The sequence below is a fragment of the Pantherophis guttatus genome, chromosome 2 (assembly GCF_059756535.1).
Source record: "Pantherophis guttatus breed Tessera chromosome 2, ASM5975653v1, whole genome shotgun sequence".
Classification (NCBI taxonomy): Eukaryota; Metazoa; Chordata; class Lepidosauria; order Squamata; family Colubridae; genus Pantherophis; species Pantherophis guttatus.
In genome coordinates, this window is record NC_142064.1 from 253,265,992 (window position 1) to 253,287,047 (window position 21,056).

Sequence of the window (21,056 nt, forward strand, 5' to 3'; positions counted from 1 at the left end):
GAACTTCAACTCCAAGAATTCTGGGAGTTGAAGTCCACAAGACATAAAAGGGCCATCGTTCCCCACCCTTGATCTAGCACAACCCATTTCCGGGAATGGTGGGAATTGTAGTCCAAGGTGTCCCGATTCAAAAAGCTGCCTCACAGCCTTTATGAAATATTGTGTTCCAGCCCCTACTGTAAAATAACAATTAGTCCCCAATTATCTTTTTTCAGAACTATCATTTTTCATCTGGGATTATGCAAATTGTAGGCTATGCACCTACAATTTCTAAAGGCAACTGTTCTGCTGGCTAATTGTCCTCATGGTTAAGTTTCTCCTTAATTCCAGGTTGCTTCTCTCCTGGATTAGTTGCCATCCATGGTTTCTTGTCTTGCCTTCTGGTGCTTTGGAGAATAGCTTGACTCCCTCTTCTTTATGGCAGCCCCTCAAATACTGGAATACTGCTGTCATGTAGCCTCTAGTCCTTCTTTTCTCTGGACTGGTCATACTCCGTTCCTACAACCGTTCTTTATCTGTTTTTGTCTCCAGGCCCGTAATCATCTTAGTTGCTCTTCTTTGCACTTTTGAGCAATGGATCTCAAGAGTTTGCTCATCCATAGCTGTTTCATGCGAGAATCTCTGGCTGCCTTTGAGGTCCCTTGACAAATATAAGGCATCAAGATGATCCTTCAGACCCATAGCTGGTGGGCAGGGCAATTACCGTATTTTTCAGAGTATAAGATGCACTTCCCCCCCCCAAAAGAGGGTGAAAATTTGGGTGCGTCTTATACACCGAATGTAACCCCACCCACCCACCGGCCCCTACTCTTTGGCCTCTGCCTCCCAGCAATTTGCCTCCTTGCAGCAAACAGCAAACAGCCCGTTTCAGTTTCAGCTGCAGCACAGCCTGATTGGCACAAACAGCTGATTGTTGGTTGGATTGGCCTCCCGACCATCAGCTGTTTCAGGCTGCAGAGATTGCCATTGCCTATTGCCTCCTCCGCGCACCCCATTTTTGGCCTCTGCTGTTTGCTGTTTGCTGCAAGGAGACAAATTGCTGGGAGGCAGAGGCAGATTTTTTTTCCCTTGTGCTAACTAGGCTGTGCTGAAACTGAAACTGAAACAAGCTGCTGTTTGCTGCAAAGAGGCAAATTGTTGGGAGGCAAAGGCAGAGGCAGATTTTTTTTTCTTGTTTTCCTCCCCAAAAAAGGTAGATGCATCTTATAGTACGCAGGGTCTTATACTATTTCTTATAATATTTCTTCCCTTCCTACCTTGGTGTGGAACTACTTTATAACTATTGCTGCATCACACTGGCTTCTGGCGGATTGCCTTTACCTGCTGTTCTCCTCCTTCATCCCAACATGTGAGAAAATTAGCCAATGGACAAATTTGCAGAAAAGAGGCAAAAAAATAAAAATGCTATTGTCCACTTCCCAAGCTTGCAGTGAGTAAAGAAATAAGCCTATAGGTGCAATCTTAGCTTAGGGTTTGGACAGGACTGGAAGTTGTAGGGAGGAGGGCAGAGGTGGGTTTCAGCAGGTTCTGACCAGTTCTGGAGAACCAGTAGTAGAAATTTTGAGTAGTTCGGAGAACCGGTAAATACCACCTCTGACTGGCCCCACCCCATCTATCCTCTGCCTCCTGAGTCCCAGCTGATCGGGAGGAAATGGAGATTTTGCAATAACCTTCCCCTGGAGTCAGGAGGGAATGGAGATTTTACAGCAAGGGTGAAATCCAGCAGGTTCTGACAGGTTCTGGAGGACCAGTAGCAAAAATTTTGAGCAGTTCAGAGAACCGGCAAATACCACCTCTGGCTGGCCCCAGAGTGGGGTGGAAATGGAGATTTTTGCAGTATCCTTCCCCTGCCATGCCCACCAAGCCATGCCCACAGAACCGGTAGTAAAAAAATTTGGATTTCACCACTGTTTTACAGTATCCTTCCCCTGGAGTGGGGTGGGAATGGAGACTTTACAGTATCCTTCCCCTGGATTGGGGTGGGAATGGAGATTTTGCAGTATCCTTCCCCTGCCTTGCCCACCAAACCACGCCCACCAAACCACGCCCACCAAGCCATGCCACGCCCACAGAATCGGTAGTAAAAAAAATTGAATCCCTCCACTGGAGGACGGGTATCTTTGTTTTTAAAATATTTTTACCTCAGGCCAAGTCTCATCTTAGTCTCTTATTTGTTTTCTTACAGTAGCCAATCAGATGCCTCTTGGGTGTTTTATGAGCAGGAGATTGAGCCATATCTGTCTCCTGCAGTTGTTCCTCAGCAACTGGGATTTGGAGACTGGCTGCCCCAAAACTGTGGGAACATTGAACCTTAAAGGCTGATAGTTCTCCATCCAGGTTTATAGTTTGTCTTTAAAACCATCCAAGATACTGTTTGCAGGTAGTCCTGAACCTTCAAAGGCTCAAAGTTTTGACGGATCCCCAAAAGGTCCTTACGACCCAGTTCTGAGATTCCAATGGTCACCCCCCTCCCATGGTCACATGACCTCATTTTGGGTGCTTGGCAAAACAGCCTGCATTTATGGCCATATGCAGTGCCCTGTGGTTGATGGATGCAATTTGTGATGTTTTTGCCAAAAATGTTTACTTCCAGTTTTCAGCATAGCGAACAATGGGTTTGCATCAGTGGTGGGATTCAGCCGGTTCGCACCATTTCAGGAGAACCGGTTGTTAACTTTCTGAGCAGTTTGGTGAACTGGTTGCTGGAAGAAATTATTAGGGCAGAGAACTGGTTGTTAAATTACTTGAATCTCACCACTGGTTTGCGCAATGACTGCAGCAAAAAGATCAGGTTGGCCATATAGGTCACCCACTTTACAATGTAATGGGCAGGCTCCTTTACAGTTGTAAGTAGAGGACTACCTGTATTCTCGTATCTTATCATATCTTCTAATAAATTCCATAGCTTAATTTGATCAATATCTTTCCTGCTCAATGATAAGATTTAACATGTCAAAAGGGACCAATGGTTAAAGTGTAAGATGGCATCAACTCACATCATAAAATAAATTGTAATAATCATAGACAGTAGCAATAGCACTTATATCCCACTCCATAGTGCTTTACAGAACTCTCTGAGTGGTTTACGAATGTCAGCCTATTGCCCCCAACAATCTAGGCCCTCATTTTACCAACCTCAGAAGGATGGAAAGCTGAATCAATCTTGAGCCGGTCAGGGTCGAACTTTGGGCTGTGAGCAGTGAGTTAGCCTGCAATACTACATTCTAACCACTGCACCATCATTGCTCAAATGTAATTTCAATTTGAATTTTCATTAATTTAATTATTTCAAATTTAAATTAAACAAAAAATTTAATTAATATATTTAATCATTTATTCATTGAATTTAATTTAAGTGAGGGTTTTTGTCCCTGGCTTTCTGAAAATGTATCTCTGGCATAACACAAAGAGGCCAAATGTAACTTCCACTCCCTCCCCATCAAATGTTGTGCATCCCTTGTTTTAGAGATTTTTTCCTGCCTTCTTCCAGCCCAATAAATCCTTCATATTACATCTGCTCGACAGGAAATTCAAAGAACCCATGAATAAGAGGTTTGTAGAAATTCATTCTGTGCTTCATCTGTAGGGGTTCTTAAGAAAAGATTAGACAGCTATTTGTCTGTAATGGTATAGGATCATGATGGCGAACCTATGGCATGCGTGCCAGAGGTGGTACACAGAGCCCTCTCTGTGGGCATGCGTGCCTTCACCAGCTGCTCTTCTGGTTTTTGGCGTGCATGTGCGCTGGCCAGCTGGTCTTCGCGGGTGCAGAACGCTGGAAAGCAGCCTGAAAATGCCCCCAAAATGCCCCAAAACAGGCAGTTTTTTGGGCCTTTTTTGGGACGTTTTTCCGGCCACTTTCTAGGACATTTTCTAGTTGTTTTCTGAATGGCCCAAAAAATGGCCTGAAAATGGCCCAAAAAACAGCCCAAAAAAGGCTTGAAGACAGCCCAAAAATGGCCCAAAACAGGCCGTTTTTCGGGCCATTTTCCAGGCCATTTTTTGGCCATTTTCAGGCCAAAAACAGCCTGAAAACAGCCTGAAAATGGCCAAAAAACCCAGCCTGAAAATGGCCAAAAAACAGCCTGAAAACGGCCAAAAACCCAGCCAAAAATGGCCAAAAAACAGGCATGCATGTGCCAGCCAGCTGGTCTTCGGGTTTCTGGTGCTCCGGCGCACACACATGTATGTACGTTCCAGTTTGGGCACTCAGTGCCAAAAAGGTTCACCATCACTGGTATAGGATCTCCTGCCTGAGCAGGGGATTGGATTAAAAGACTTCCAAAGTCCCTTCCAACTCTGTTATTCTGTATTCTGTAAAATAGTTATCAGGCCTGCATGCAAGAATAGCTAGATTTGGTCTTAGTTGCATCATCCAAACACACAATGTGCATCCTTGCTCAGCATTTCCTCTTTCACATCGTACTTCTTCCATGATTCTCTACTCCACTTTCCAACTCTATTCCAAGATCTGACTCCCAGATTAAATGGCGAGCAACATACGTCCTTGGTTGGGCCAATCGTGGAAAAGGCAATCCAAGAATCTGAAAAAAAGACGAGTTTCCATCCTTACTTCATGGGACTAAAATCCAAGATTCCTTGACAATTTTTATTTATTTATTTATTTTATTTATATTTGAATTTATATACCGCCCTTCTCCCCCTAGGGACTCAGGGCGGTGAACAGCCGAAATTAAAATACATACAATATAAAAGTTAAGATAGCTAAAATAAATTAAATCAATCGGCCCCCAATTTAAAACCCCAAAGCTATACAATTAAAAACTAACCCATAAAAAACCTAATTAGGCTAGGCCGGCTTGCTGAAATAAAAACGTCTTCAGGGCCTTACGGAAAGTGCGGAGATCCGGGATCAGTCGTATTCCGGGAGGGAGCTCATTCCAGAGGGCGGGTGCCCCCACAGAGAAGGCTCTCCCCTGGGGGCCGCCAGCCGACATTGCTTGACCGGCGGCACCCTGAGGAGGCCCTCTCTGTGAGAGCGTATTGGCCGGTGGGAGGTTATCGGTAGCAGGAGGCGGTCTCATAAATACCCTGGCCCTAAGCCATTTTTTGAGCTGCCAATTTTGAGCTGCCACTACGCATGCTTAAATTTATGTCCACTTGATTTTTTTGGACCATACTCTGTGGACATCCCTGGCTCCCAGGGTCCTGCCTGCTGAGCAGTTGGTTTATGATGGAATGTTCATAAAGTGTTCATGAATTCCATATGATGGGTTGTTCATAACAACACACATTTGATCAATGGTTGAACTCACCAATGGCTCACCAAATAAATGGCCCTGTTGATTGGATTACTTACCAAAAAAGGAAGGCTTAGAAGAAGCAACAGGGCTAATCCCGTAGTCAGGCAGATTGAGATAATAGCCCATAAGGGCAGCCCAGCAGAACCTAAAGAAAATGACAGATAATAAAATGGATAAGAACAGGAATTACATTCAAATAATATTTATCTCTCCCCAATTTTTTTAGATGTATATGGAAATTAATGAGATTCCAAGATTTTTCTGGATGTCTGGGCACACATTAATCATACCGAAGTAGGTAGCCTATTTTATCCCATGACTTCTCCCAATTCCATGCCTCCTATTCCTATGTATATCCAAATGGCAATGGTGTTACGTGGGAGTGTGTTTTCTCGCAACACACTCCCAATTCACATTACAAAAGCCTAATTGGAAAACATTTTACCAAGTAAAGAATGCTCTCTAACATATTTCACCCTGCCTTTGAAAACACAGTTGATAATCTGGGGGCCTTGGTGCTTTCTGAGCTTGTTGGTTTTCCTGGAGAGGTTTCATTACCCAACTAGTTGGTATCTTCAGTGCACTGATGATGTGGCTGAGAATATTTATAGCTCAGGGTGGAACTGGGGTAATGAACATTTCATTACCCCAGTTCCACCCTGAGTTACAAATATTCTCTTCTATCAATACAGTTGATAATCTTACCTGAAGTCATGGTGGAGGTCATAATAGTAGGGGCAGGGATTGCCTTTGGGATAGGGACTTGAGGTGTCACATTTGTCACAGAGGTCACATTGGTTCCAGTAGCAGCTTCCAGAATCTCTCTAGAGAGAATGGGATTTGAGTCAGTTGTGTGAGTTTCAGAAGTTATTGCTACCTTCGGAGCCAAATAAATTGTGCCCATGGTTGTATAAGTTGTCCTGGAAAGAATGGAAGTTTGAGTAGTGCTATCTGTAGTAATAGAGTTTTCAGGATCACTTCTGGAAGGTAATGAACTAGAAATTTCAGGCCCGATGGAAATCTGGGTTCTGGCGTCAGTTTTGGAAACCAAAAAGATTTCTGTATTAGTATTGAGTAGTATAGAAGTGGAAGTTTCAGTAACTGCAATGTTAGATGAGGAATTTGATGTGTTAGTAACTCTTATGGAAGGCACAGGAGTGGGTGTTTCAGGTACTGCGTTGGAACTTGCAGAAGAAGTAGGCTCAGGACTATTTCCTATAGCCACAAAACTAGAGTGCTCTTCTACACTTTCTTCAGCTCTAGTGACATTAGTCAAAATAGAAGGTATTTCAACAGTACTTCCAACAGTTGTGATAATGGGCCTTTTTCTTTTGGAAGACTCCGTTTCAGGTATGATGCTTCCAAAGGCAGTGATATCAGCAAACGGTAGAGATGTTTCATCATCATTTCCAGGAATGGTAGGAGTGGAGACATCACCTTCACTGTTGGAATCCAGAGAAATGGTATATTCATAGTTAGTTGTAGAAGCCAAGGTGGGTGAAGTGCTACCAGGAGAAGTAGCCTTTGTAGTACTGGTATCTGAAACAGGAAATAGTATTTTCAGAAGAGAGGATTCTGTGCTAGTGATGTTGGGTGTAGGAACAGTTGCTTCAGTAATGGAAGCTTCAGAGATGGATACTTCAATGCCCTTGATGAAGTCCAAACTAGTCAAAGTCTCAGAAGTGGCCGAGATGGATGATAATGTGGTAGGGGAGTTAGCCAAAAGAAAAGGTCGGACAGTATTTTTGGAGGACACTGCAACAGAACTGGATGCCACAAATGTTTCTGTGTGAGCCCTTGAACCTGGAGAAATGATGGTTTTTCTACCTGAGGTGGTCTCTGAAGCAGTGATAGTGGCCATAGAAGTGGAAATTTTATCCCCATTATCAGGAGCTTTGGAAATGGAAGTTTTGGTTCCAGAACTGGATTGTGTAAATGTGGTACTGCCATTCACTATCTCAAGAAAAATGGTTCCAGTTGAGCCTACATCGCTGAGTGTTTTGTTAATGGAGCTTTTGGTGGCAGATTCAGTAGTCATTGAAGTAAATGTTTTATCATTGCTTCTGGGTGTCATCACAACAGTGGTTTCTGTGGCAATACCTCTAGTAGAATTCACAAGCATAGTGACCATAGTATTAGTTTTTGAATCCAAAGAAATGGTGATTGCTTCCTGTTGGATGTTCTCTTTGGTTGGGATTCTAACAAAGTGTTGAGTTATACTCCCCACAGTGGTAACATCAGATACAAAAGTAGAGATTGCTTCATTTTTCCTGGAAGCTTCTGATGTGGGGATGGAGGCATCTGTGCTCTGAATGACGGGAGGGGTGAAGATCGTACTAGTTGTTGAAGTCATGTTTCTTTCAGTGATGGAAGCATCTTCAAGATGGAAAGTATTTGCATCATCATATCTGGTGGTGACCCAAGGAACTAAAGTCTGGGCAGCAGTGCTGGGATCTTCAGATCTGCTGGCATCTGTACTTCCAGTAGAAATGATAGAAATAGAAATATTCCCAGTAGCATTCTTGATAGGAGGTAAAATGTTGTCCAAAGGAATTGTTTGAGACCCTGGCAGAAAATAACAAATGTGAACATACAAACATAACTATTGTGCCTTCTGTTTCTTGCCCAGCCAAATTTCTGTGTCATTCTTGAAAAGCATTGAATAAGAGAAGCATTCCAAAATAAATTTAGCCTAAGAAGGAAAACTGGATTTTGCCAGCTATGTATTACAGTATTAAGTATGTGTGTTATCATTGGACCTATTAAAGGTTAGTGTCCCTTTGTATGCAATATCATTCCCTTGGAGATAAGATCGGCTCCCATATTATTACTTTTCTGGAAGGTCCTGAAGATGTGGTTCTATCAAGCGGGTATGGGGACCCCAGGGTGATATGGAGCCAGGCAAGTGGCTAGTGTGAGTATATTTGCTGCTGCCACAGGGAGAGGTGAGGTTTTATGGGTTTTATCTTGTGGGTTTTTAATGTTGTAAGCTGCCCAGAGTCACTGTGGGTAAGTTGGGCAGCCATATAAATTCGTTTTAACAGAGATAGGGAGAGAGGGAAAGAGTGAGCAACAGAGAGAGAGAGAGACAGAAAGAGACTGAGAGAGAGCAACAGAGAGAGAGAGAGAGAGAGAGAGAAACAGAGAGAGAGAGACAGACAGACAGAGAGAGAGAGACAGAGGGAGACAGAGAGATAGAGAGACAGAGACAGAGACAGAGAGAGACAGAGACAGACAGAGAGAGAGACAGAGAGAGAGAGACACAGAGAGAGACACAGACACAGAGACAGAGAGAGAGAGAGAGAGACAGAGACAGAGACAGAGACAGAGACAGAGAGAGACACAGAGACAGAGAGAGAGAGACACACACAGAGAGACAGAGAGAGAGAGAGACAGAGAGAGAGACACACAGAGAGAGACACAGAGACAGAGACAGAGAGAGAGAGACAGAGAGAGAGAGAGAGAGACAGAGAGAGACAGAGACAGAGACAGAGAGAGAGAGACACAGAGAGACAGACAGAGACAGACAGAGACAGAGACAGAGACAGACAGACACACACACACACAGAGAGACACAGACAGACAGACAGACAGACAGACAGACAGACAGACAGACAGAGCAATAGCAACATCACTTAGAAGGCTGAGTCAACCTTGAGTCGCTCAAAATTGAACTCCTGGAGTTAGTAGTGAGTTACCCCTGCAGTACTGAGCCATAGAAAGTGTTCACTGCTGTTCCTACTTGGAGGCTAATTGCATTTTTCCATAGCTGTCCACTGGTTACCTCCAGGTCCTTCCAGTCACAGGGTCAGGATTGCGATCTCCTGATCATAGCGGTCAGTAGTGCCATTCTCTTGCAGCATGTCAAAGATGGACCTTGATAATTATTAATCGCTCCCCACCTTGTTATTTTGGCCCTGTTTACTGACAGCCAGAGGCTACTCTTGAACATAATTTAGGGTTCTTTCAGAAGAGAACTATGCCCATGTTCAGAAATAGCCTGACTAACAGGTCACAGGTATGGAGAAGAAGAATCAGAAGCATTTGTCCTCACTTTCCTCACACTGTCTTCCATGCCAATTACCTGTCAGCTGAACTACAGGTAGTCCTTGACTTACAACTCATTGCTTGATGACTGTTCAAAGTTATAATAGCCCCCCCCCAAGGTACTTATGACCTGGTTTCAAAGTTCCAATATCTTCCCCCTTTGCAGTCATGTGATTAGATTTCGGGCACTCAGCAACTCACCCACATTTATGGCATTGCAGCATCCTGCAGACACATAACTGCGATTTAGGAAGTTTTCCCCCAAAACTAACATTTACTACTGATTTTCGCCCAAAAGTTCCCATGGCAAACAATGGCCTCACTTAACAACCACAAAAAAGTTCACCAAATCAGGTACGCCACCTGATGGTTTGTTTTATGACCATCACAACTTACAATCGTAACGGACGTGAACCATTACAGTCATAAGTCGAGGACCGACTGTACTCATTTGGCACTCTTCTGAAAGGTCACTCGGACCATGCTCAGAAATACCTCAATTAACATGTAATAGATGCAAAGGTGGGCCTTAGGAAGAACATCAGGAAAACACCTTTCTACTTCACCCTGTACTTTTCCTCAGCAGTATGTTGAGATTCTAGAAAGAGTTGCAGAGAAGAAAAACAAAGATGATTAGGTGACTGGAGGCTAAAACATATGAAGAACAGTTGCAGGAATTGGGTATGTCTAGTGTAGTGTAAAGAAGGACTAGGGATAATATGACAGCAGGATTCTAATATTTGAGGGGCTGCCACAAAGAAGAGGGCGGGTAACCTATTCTCCAAAGCACCTGAAGGCAGGACAAAAAGCAATGGAGAGAAACTAATCAAGGAGAGAACCAACTTAGAACTAAGGAGAAATTTCCTGACAGAACAAATAATCAGTGGAATGATTTGCTTCCAGAAGTTGTGGATGCTTCAACATTGGAGGTTTTTAAGAAGAGATTGGATAACCATTTGTCTGAAATGGTAGAGGGTCTCCTGTTTGAGCAGGGGGTTGGATTAGAAGACCTCCAAGGTCCCTTCCAGCTCTGTTATCCTGTGAGTTGAGCAGCTTGGCAAAGGGCAAAACACACTATTCTATGAGCCTCTAAAATTGACATGAAAGAGAGAGTTTCATAATTGCTTTACTGCTGGCATGGCATATGGGCAGGAGGGGAAATGAAGCCAGGGAATCTACCAGAGGTGGGATTCAGCCAGTTTGCACCTATTCAGGAGAACCGGTTGTTAACTTTCTAAGCAGTTCGGAGAACCGGTTGTTGGAATAAATCTTATTTTGTTTTTTCCCACTTTACAGGGCTAATCCTGTAAGGAAGGCAGGAAGGAAACATTCTGGTGTTGTTTCTAGCCTAATCTTTATTGCCCTCCTTACAGAAACTGCCTCTCTGGTTAACCTTTATAACATTGTAACAGCTAAGGCGAAGACCCCATCGACGTGAGTGACGTTGAGTTGGCCACGCCCATACAGTCACATGACCACCGAGCCATGCCTACCCAGCTGGTCATTAGGGCAGAGAACCAGTTGTTAAATTATTTCAATCCCACCAGTGGAATCTACCAATTCTTTTTATTAATCTGGCTTCCGATAATATTGCAAGTACGATACTCCTTTCCATCCAAGTAGGGATCACCAAAGAAGTCAGTACAATTGCTGCTGGGATGTTTTTTTCTGCTACCTCAAAAACTGTCGGAGAACTCTTTAACACTTGTCTGGAAGAATGTAGAAATATATACACAGAGAGAAATAAGATTGCCAGGCAGATCAGAAACTGACAGCGATGGGCTTTTGCCTCTGCCCACCCACTGCCTGCTTAAGCTCTGCCTACCATTAATACGTAGCACTCCCATGGTTCCCTTCTAAAACAATGTGGTCTCTGAAAAAGGATGGCCCACCCCTGTTCCAATTGGCCCACAGGAACGTGTCATTATTATATATACCATGTAAAATAACACTCTGGGTGGGCTCCCTGAGCCAATGATGGCTGTTTGGTTTCTCCGGAAGGCATGATTGCTCACAGAGACTGTATTAGGGTGGGGATGGGCAGGCAAATATGTCCGAACTATAAAGAGACCCAAATGCTTACCTGCTAATTGAAGACAGATGCCCATTACTATAATTGCTGGGATTCTTGAAGCATTGACAAAATAACTCCGTACCGCCGGCTCCATCTTGCCCCAGGAGGCTAATAGATCCCTTTGCAAGGAAAACTGGAATATTCACTCCTAGCCATGCGAAGGAATGGGGAACGGTTAGGCTGGGCTCCGCTTAAAATAAACCCCTGAACTTCTCCAAATTCTGCTGGGAAATGGCACCTTTGGCCGAAGAGGCAGAGCAGAACCTACAAACGGATCGTACTATTTTAGAAAGGGTGAGGAGCTGCTTCTTTCCTCCTCTTCTTCTTTTTTTTGACACACAAACACATAATTAGATTATTTTGGTAACTCGATGGCTAGACAGAACTTGAAATGACAGTGATTTGGCTCTTACTGGAGGCTTTCAGCTGGGAGCATTTTAGGAAAGAGGGATTTCTGACTGCAAAGGAGGCCAAAGAGACCTTTAACCCTCTGTGCTTTGAGAAAACAGACGGAAGCATCTGACACTGATGCATTTTATAGACGAGGCTACAGGTAGTCCTCAAGTTACAACAGTTCGCTTAGTGACCATTTGAAGTTACCACGGCATTTTTAAAAAGTGACTTTTGATCATTTTTCACACTTATGACTGTTGCAGCATCCCCACCGTTGCGTGATTTCCATTGCTTGACAACTGGTTCATATTTATGACGGTTGCAGTGTCCCAGGGTCATATGATCCCCTTTTGCAAACTTCTGACAAACAAAGTCAACAGGGGAAACCAGATTTGCTTAACAACCGTGTTACTAATTTAATGACTGCACTGATTCTCTTAACAAATGTGGTAAGAAAAGTTGCAAAATGGGGCAAAACCCATTTAACAAATGTCTCAGGTAGCAACGTAAGTTTTGGGCTCAGTTGTTGTCATGAGGACTACCTGTATATATTCAATAGATTCAAAACTTCAAGCGAGAGAAAGGCTCATTTGCTGTTTAATATGAGTTTCAACGTGAGTTACATTGATGTCATCACGTCAAGTGTCTCTGTTTGGTACCAAAGCATATCCTTGACATGAAGAAAATTGTAGGTTCGGGACTTCCTATTTTCAGTACAAAAATTTGTGCCCAAGATGGTGGTATGGACTCTTTGCATGCAATCCTAATAAACAGAAGCAGAAAGACTGGAACAGACAAGGGCCAGTGCTACATCAAGAACGGCAAAAGTTTCTTATGGCTTAACAATCAGAATGGATTTTTGTGTGGCAGATCTAGGTTTAGGTTTTAGGTTTTATTAAATTTGTATACCGCCCTACTCCTGAAGGACTCAGGGCGGTGAACAGGCACAGGATAAAATACAGAAATACAAAAGTTAAAGACAATTTAAAACCAAATTAAATAATATTGGCCCACGACAATTAAAATCCCAATAAATTTAAAACAAATTAAAATTGCGATTTAAAATTTAAAAGAAAGGGGAGAAAAATTAGGCCAGGCCGGCTTGCTGGAATAAAAGGGTCTTAAGAGCACGGCGGAAGGTGCGCAGATCCGGGATCTACAGTTCCATTATCTTCTGGCTCTCACAACAAACTGTTTAACCAGCAGTTCTTCTTTATAGCCAGGGTGTGCATGTGCCAAATGCTATTCACAGCACCATATTTATTTATTTATTTATCAAATTTAGAAATCCCCTATCCCAATCAGAGAGGGGGAATCTTGGATGTTCTCATAGAACCTTCAAACCTGAGATGGTCCATCCCTGGATAAGATCATGCTAAGTGACCAGAAGTCTGATAGGCCCGTGATTTTGTTTAAGGAAACGGAGACTGTATGTATGTATGTATGTATGTATGTATGTATGTATCTATCTATCTATCTATCTATCTATCTATCTATCTATCTATCTATTTATCATATTTCTATGCCATGCCGCCCACTCTCCGAGGACTCTGGGCGGCTTACAACAATCGACAGTATACTAAATAGCATATTGCCCCCTAACAATCTGGGTCCTCATTTTACCCACCTTGGAAGGCTGGAAGGCTGAGTCAACCTTGAGCCGGTGAGATTTGATCCGCTGATCTGCTGAACTAGCAGTCTGCTGAAGTAGCTGCAGTACTGCACTCTAACCACTGCGCCATCTCGGCTCCTGTAATCAGGATTCATAGCTGGGCTGAAAATCCAAAGGCTTTTCCCAATGTGTGGCTCCTGTTAATGAGCAAATCTATAATATTGCACATAAATATGTAGACATTAGCATTATATTTTCCATGACTTCTGCCATTATTGTAACATACATATCATGTCACTCATTCCATTAACTCGTGGGGACCAAATATTAGGAGATTTTTTTCTGATTATCCAACTATGTGCTCATTCTCACTTCCCTCCAGGCTGCCCAGATAAAATTGGCCATGCTATCTGCAGGCCTTACCTTTGTTTCAGATAACCATTACTGTACCTTGGGTTTAATTAAAATTTGTTTTTTAAAAAATTCTATTATTTTGTTTCTTTCCTGGAACCCTGTAATTTCATTACTGTAAACCTAGCACAAGAGGTTTGGAAGTCTGCCAGATGATTAATTGCTCAACGGCAGGAGTGAAGTGTGCTTGAAATGTTGAAATGTCTGGATACTTGAAGGGTGAAGTGAATGGAATGGAATGCTGCTGGTTTTTTTTCAATTGTCATAGCATAGAAAGAAATGAGGAGAACAGTCATCTGGTACAAGCCAGGAAGATGCAACATGGGTCATTGTGTAATCACCTGAAATCACATAATTTCCTTGAACATAAATTAACAGAGTTGGAGGGGACCTTGGCGGCCTTCTCGATGAACCTCCTGCTGAAGTAGGAGACCCTATACCATTTCAGAGAAGTGTCTGTCCGGTTTCTTCTTAAAAGCCTCCAGTGATGGAGCATCCACAATTTCTGAAGGCAAGCAGTTCCACTGATTAATAATTCTCACTATCAGGAAGTTTCTCCTTAATTCCAGGTTGCTTCTCTCCTTGGTTAGTTTCCATCTACTATTTGTTGTCCTGTTGTTCTCAGGTGCTTTGAAGAATACATTAACCTCCCTGCCCCTCTTCTCTGTGACAACCCCTCAAATACTAGAAAACTGCTTTCATTTCACCCATGGTCCTTCTCTTCGTTAGACTACTAGACATATCTGGTTCCTTCAATTGTCCATCATACAGTTTAGCCTCCAGACCCCCCTTATTATCTTTGTTGCTCTTCTTTGCAATTTTTCTAGGGTCTCAGCTTCTTTTTTGTATGATGGTGACCAGAACTGGACATTATGGCCAACATGGTGTCATTTCTTCCTGCATTTGCCTGGGCTGGAGGGGACAACAGCCAGACATCAGTCTACAGATGACACTAGCATCATCTGAATGACCAGTATATTTTGTGTAAGTGGGATACTGCAGTGAAAAACTTCAAGATGGACCTCTCCCATAGTTGCTCATTTCCTTTACTCATCCCAAAATCTTAGGTCTCGCCCTGACTTGCTTGTATATCCTGTCTTGGCTGCATTTATGAGATATAAATGGAGTTCCAGGGCCTGCTCCTTAAAATGATACTCCTCATGAAGCTATCTAAAAATTAACAAAATCAGAGACACTCCCAGAAGTCAGGATTAGAAATCATTGGTGCTCCCAAGATATGTCAAGTTTGACTGTCAGGTTTCCTGAGAGGAAACAGAGGAGATCTAAGAACAGCTACAACCATACTTTTTATCCTCTCCATAATTCTTCTTGTTAGGAAGTGTGTGATCAGCTCATTATACTATGTTTGCCCCATAATCTCCAGGATTTTCTTTAGATTTGTGCCCATTGAGCCTGAGTGGCGTAGGAGGCTAATGCCTCCTAAGGCAGCATTTAACATCCAGCTGCCTGCAATTACTGCGAGTTCAATTCTCACCAGCTCAAGGTCGACTCAGCCTTCCATCCTTTCTAACGTGGGTAAATTGAGGACCCAGTTTGTGGGGGCAATAAGATGACTTTGTATAAATATACAAAAGTATGAAGGCTATTGCTTAACACATTGTAAGCTGCCCTAAGTCTCCGGAGAAGGGCGGCATATAAATCAAATTAAAAAAAAAAACACCAGTTGCTGAATATTGCAATTCTGGTAGTATCTCATATTCCTTGCTGGGCAATAAGTGTGTGTGTGTGTGTGTGTGTGTGTGTGTGTTTTTGATGTCTGTAGAGATTCTCAGTCATTCAGGTCATGGTTGTCCCAAATGTGTTTTTTCAGGAGGCAACTGGCCTTTCTTGTTTTTTTTTTTTTTTTTTAAGATGTTTCAATTCTCATCCAAGAAGCTTCTTCACCTCTGACAGGATAGTGGGGAAAGGAAGGATTTATATTCCTTGCAGTATTATGAATTTTGATGGTTGACATATTTGTGTCATAGCAAGTAGGCAGTGGATGACCAATCTGGCCAGCAGTTTATATGCTGCAAATGGGACCTGTATGACATTACATCAGATCAGACCAGGCCATATAACAACTTTACATCCAAGTTGACGTAAGAATAATTACATACAATTAACACAGGAAGTGCGTTGTCTGAATGGTGGTGAGTCAGTTAAGCAAGCTCTAGTTCTAAGTTCTTTTGGAAAGCACAATCTCTCTTGTGGTTAAAAAAAAAGAGAGAGAGAAGCTGTGTGGAAATTTAGATTCAGAAAGCATCTCTTCATTCGGAAGAATTCAAATCATCCAGAACTCTAGGCTGGGATGAATGAAAGATTAAATTTGCTTTCTTGCACATTAATAATAATAATAATAATAATTTATTACAATTATATGACATTGAATTCCCAGCAATTTATTACTTAAACAAGCCTATCCTGTTTCTTTCCCAAATAGGGTTGCCAGGTGTCCACTATTTGAGCGGACAGTCCGCTTTTTTCACATTATGTTCACTATTTTTTTTCACAAAATAGTGGACATTTTTTTTATTCAAAAGCTTTATAATGAAATGGTACGTAATCTAAAGCTGTACAGTCTAAGAGAATAAGGATAGGAGAATCGCGTTTTGTCTTTTTTTTCATAAGTTAGAATGAGACAAAGATCGAATATCCATTGAACTTGATTCTCTGAAAAAATTAATGATGAGATTAAAATAAAAATATATTATAAAATTATGTACAGTTCACATTTTTAAAATGTATTGTAGCTTGTGTCGACTGACCTAAAATGGCGTTGAGTGATGAGAGTGACAGCAGCGAGATTTCGAATTCTTTAAAACGAAAAAGAGGAGTGTGCAAATGCACCAAAGTTTATGTTCATCTGCAGGGCGATTCATCTCTTGATAAGTGGACGTATTTTTTCAAGAAAGAGCCAGCCCCGAGTTTACTGAAACTGTTCCAGTATTGTGCATCAATTCCGGTATCAAATGCAAACGTTGAACGAATTTTCAGCGTCATGGGAAATTTGTGGACTGATGAACGTAACCGACTGCTTGTACCATCAGTTCGAAGTGAACTTTGTATATTTTTTAATATTTCTCAACGTTGTACTGAAATTAAAGAATTATTCCTTAAACACAAAGAATTAATCAAAGCTGCGCAGTCAAATAAAAAATACACACGACAGCAAAGTAAAATGTAATTTAATATTTTACATATTATTATAATATATTTGATGTTTTGAATTTTAAGTAAAGTTTTGAAGTGATTATTTTAATACGTGTTAAAATGTTTGTAAGAAAATATATAATTTAATTGTAATTTTTTTTTTTTACTACTTAACACCCACCCCACCCCGCTTGTCCGCTATTTTTTGGAAGCAGACCTGGCAACCCTATTTCCAAAAGAAATTTTATGGATGTTCCTATTCCTATGTTGTTTGGGTCTTTGCATCTGTGTCAAAAATAACCTCATATTTGAGGAATATGTTTCATACAAAATGTAAATCAACTTAGAAACCACTTAGGGATTCCACTTAGGGAATGGTACAGCTTTCAAAGTTACACTTTTTCTTCACATAAAGCTTTAATATATTAGGTTTTGTTTGTTTTATTAAATAAGAGTAAACTTCTTAGATTACACCAGTGGTTCTCAAACTTGGTGACTTTAAGATGAGTGGACTTCAACTTCCAGAATTCCTCAGCCAGCTATGGCAATGCTGGCTGCTGGCTGGGGAATTCTGGGAATTGAAGTCCACACATCTTGAAGTTACCAAATTTAAGAAACACTAGTTTAGACCCACATTTCCCAAGCTGTGTGCCACGGTGCTGCAGGCTGCCACAGCAAACTGACAGGGCACTGCAGAATATTTTAAATTTTTGAGGGGAACACAGTACTAGTCAACATCTCAGACATGGGATGAACTACAGTACTAGCTGGCCTAGATGTCACTGTAAAAGAATTACCAAGAGTCATAATGGCACAGTGGTTAGAATGCAGTATTGCGGGCTAATTCTGCCGACTGTAAGCAGTTTGATTCTCACCGACTCAAAGTTGACTCATCGTTCCATCTTTCTGAGGTCAGTAAAATGAGGACACAGATTATTGGGGGCAATATGCTGACTCTGTAAACTGCTTAGAGAGGGCTGTAAAGCACTATGAAGTGGTATATAGGTCTAAGTCCTACTGCTATTGCTATTGCTGTACTAAGGGTACCATGAACTAAGAAAGTTTGAGAACCCCTGCATGAGACAAAAAAATTGTTAATTTATCATCCTGATTTATATTATACTGGTTAGTTTAATTAATTATTGACTATTACCTTGAATTTAAAATTGATATAATGTATTTTAATGAGCAACACTAACCTAATGTTATTTTGAAATTCTTAATCAGTCTTATCAATCTCTTTTCTCTCTTATTTTTTCTTTTTTTAGTTACGTGTTTTGTCTTGACTGTATTTTTAAAATGTCTACTAAAATAATAATAAAAATATTCTGATGCACAAATATATACATGCGACCAAAAAGGAAGAGAGAAAAACGTACATTGCCATGTAATATCTATTTATTTACAAATATACAAAGCAGGTAGAGACAAATTACCATTGGAGCAAGCAGGAAAGGTAATTTGGCACTAATGTACTACAGGAGGAAGAAAATTCACGTTTCAGATTCCTACAAAGCTCTTGCATTCCAAAGCATTTACCAGTAATCCTCAATTGGGACTGAAATTGGGAGAATTGAGACTGAAATTTCCATTGTAAGTCAGTACAGTTGTCAAGTTTACTACCATTTTATAGCAATCATTAGCAAGTCATCTTTCTTTCTTTCTCCCTCTCTTTTCTTTCTTTCTCTCTTTTCTTTTTCTTCTCTCTCTCGCTCTCTTCTTGATATGCTCTAAATCTGCATCATATCCTACCTCTTCAGACCATTCTTTTGTTCCCTCTCGTTAGCCTTTGCATTTTCGTGAATGAGGTAAAACCTTTAGTACTGATCAATAAACTTTTGAGATATTTAGTTAGCCAAAGATGGTTTCCCCCCAGAACTTCACAGGTTCCCTTCTTTACAGATAGTCACAGAACTATCATCAGCTTCTCTGTCTCGTTCCAATCTAAGAATACTTTTTACTTCTTTTAAGAGGGCACTACATAACAGAAAGTAGATAGGTGGTAAGCAGGAGCAGACAATGGATGGAGAAAAATTCTAAGAATTACTAATTAACTATAACAGTCACCAATAGAAGTGAGATGCTCTGAAAGAAATATGACTTTGACACCAAACAACAGATGTCCATCAAAGACCATCATGGTTGGCTTCTGAGCCAATGTAGAGTCCATATTCTAAATTATTTATAATCTGCATCTACATGTGGAAGAAGAAAAATGTCCTGAATATATATACTGTATCCGTGAGTTCGGCAACCACTCCTTCTAATACAACTACTGCTGTGACTGCAGAACAGCAGCAGAGGAAGAGATGATTAGTTCCAATTATGTCTTTTCCGTTGTTTAACATCTCAACACCGTCCACATTGCACAGAATGAGGGATGTAACTTCCTGTTGTTACACAGGTACTCTGTTGTACTGGACATCTTTTCTTCAGATAGTAGCAGATCTAAAATAAACAAGAAAGGCTTTGTAAACATGAGGTCATCATTGTTTCTATTTTGTCTTTCTATAACTCCCTGGAAATGGTTCTTCTGTCGTTGACAAGTTTGTCCCATTTGTCCACTCCCTCAAGAACCTAAGCATGAAATCCACAGTGCAAATAGCAGCTAGTCCTGTAATAAAGTATCTCAAGGAATTACATGCCTCCCTGGGACTAATTGATCTATGCATCTAACACATTAAATTTTTCAAGAAAAAGCTTTTATCCCTTTTTTTCATTGTCAGATCTTGGTCCATTTTCCCTTGGAGATCAGTGCAGAAGCAACAAACAAACATATAAATAACCATATATTTACCATGCATATCAATCCAAAGAGCATCATGCCTCCGAATAAACAGCCCAGAACAATCATCGCAATTTCCCAGGGTCTGAGGGTCACTTCATCTGTCAAGGGTTAGGAAACAAAAAGGAAACAGAACTTCAATTTAAAGGCAAACTATGCCCGTTCTTCTACGATTCTAAAGGAGGTGCAGCCAAAAGAGAGACATGGATTTAGTCTCGGCTGATTTTGAGAAGCATTGCCTTGTCTGCGTACGTAAATATTTTGACTTTTTTTGCAACATCAAAAAATACAGCCTGACTCTAGATGGGGCTGCTCAAATGAAGAGCGCTTGAAGGAAAGTGATAAGAGGAAGATGGGGCCGAATTTTTAGGCAAATGGACTAGACACACCAAGTCTGGTTCAGTTGACATGGAATGCTAGGTCTACAGAAGTATCTAGAGATATTCTGCTCCTCAATATTATGTCTCTTTTGGAACTGCCTCTGAAAACACCAGATCTTCTCATGTTCTAAAGCACATCTGTTTGATCCCCTGGAAAATATAGATTTGAAACTTCTTGCTCAAAGAAGATCTTTGAGACATTTAATCTCAAAGGGATATAAAGTAAATAGAGATCAGGAATAAGAGTGATCCTGTCAGAACTCATGAGGCGTATCTGTGATTTTTCTTTTTTTTTCTTTCTTTCTTTTGTTTGATTTATTAGATCTTTTTCTTTGGGTCCTCTGCCCAATCTCATCTTTGCGCATAGTTGTGTTAACATAAGAAATGGCCAGTCATCCAGTGAATGTTGTGGCTGTGATAAATTTTTGTCTCTTTACTATTCCTTACTCCTTACTCCTCCTCCTCCTCCATCATTCTAACTGGGTTAAACTTCAGATGGCCATACACATGATGGGATATTTTTGGAGGTCGAAACCCTCAAAGTGAAATTGGGGATATATCATGCACATGGGCCTAGCTGCATTTTGGAGAGGAGTCTGGAGATTTTGAAACTGGAATACGAATAGTCCTTGACTTACGACCACAACTGAGCCTAAATGTTTTGCCGCTAAGTGAGACAGTGGTTAAGTGAGTTTTATCTCATTTTATGAACTTTCTTGTCACAGTGAAGTGCTGTAGTTGTTTAGTTAGTAACACCGTTGTTAAATGAATCTGGCTTCACCACTGACTTTTCTTGTCGGAAGGTCACAAATGATGATTACGTGACCCTGAGATACTGCAACCATCATAAATATGAGGCAATTGCCAAGTGTCTGAATTTTGATCACGTGCCCATGAAGATATTGCAATGGGTGTACATGTGAAAAACATCATAAAT

At 41.2% G+C, this 21,056-nt stretch overlaps 1 long non-coding RNA gene across 1 annotated transcript; it reads right to left on the reverse strand.

Annotated features, from left to right (window-relative positions):
• Positions 1-4,139: 4,139 nt before the first annotated feature.
• LOC148115594 (uncharacterized) lies at positions 4,140-6,392 on the reverse strand. Its single transcript, XR_015731979.1, has 3 exons — positions 5,970-6,392; positions 5,321-5,409; positions 4,140-4,544 (listed from the first exon to the last, which is right to left on the reverse strand). It is a non-coding gene; the product is annotated as an uncharacterized LOC148115594 (long non-coding RNA).
• Positions 6,393-21,056: the final 14,664 nt, after the last annotated feature.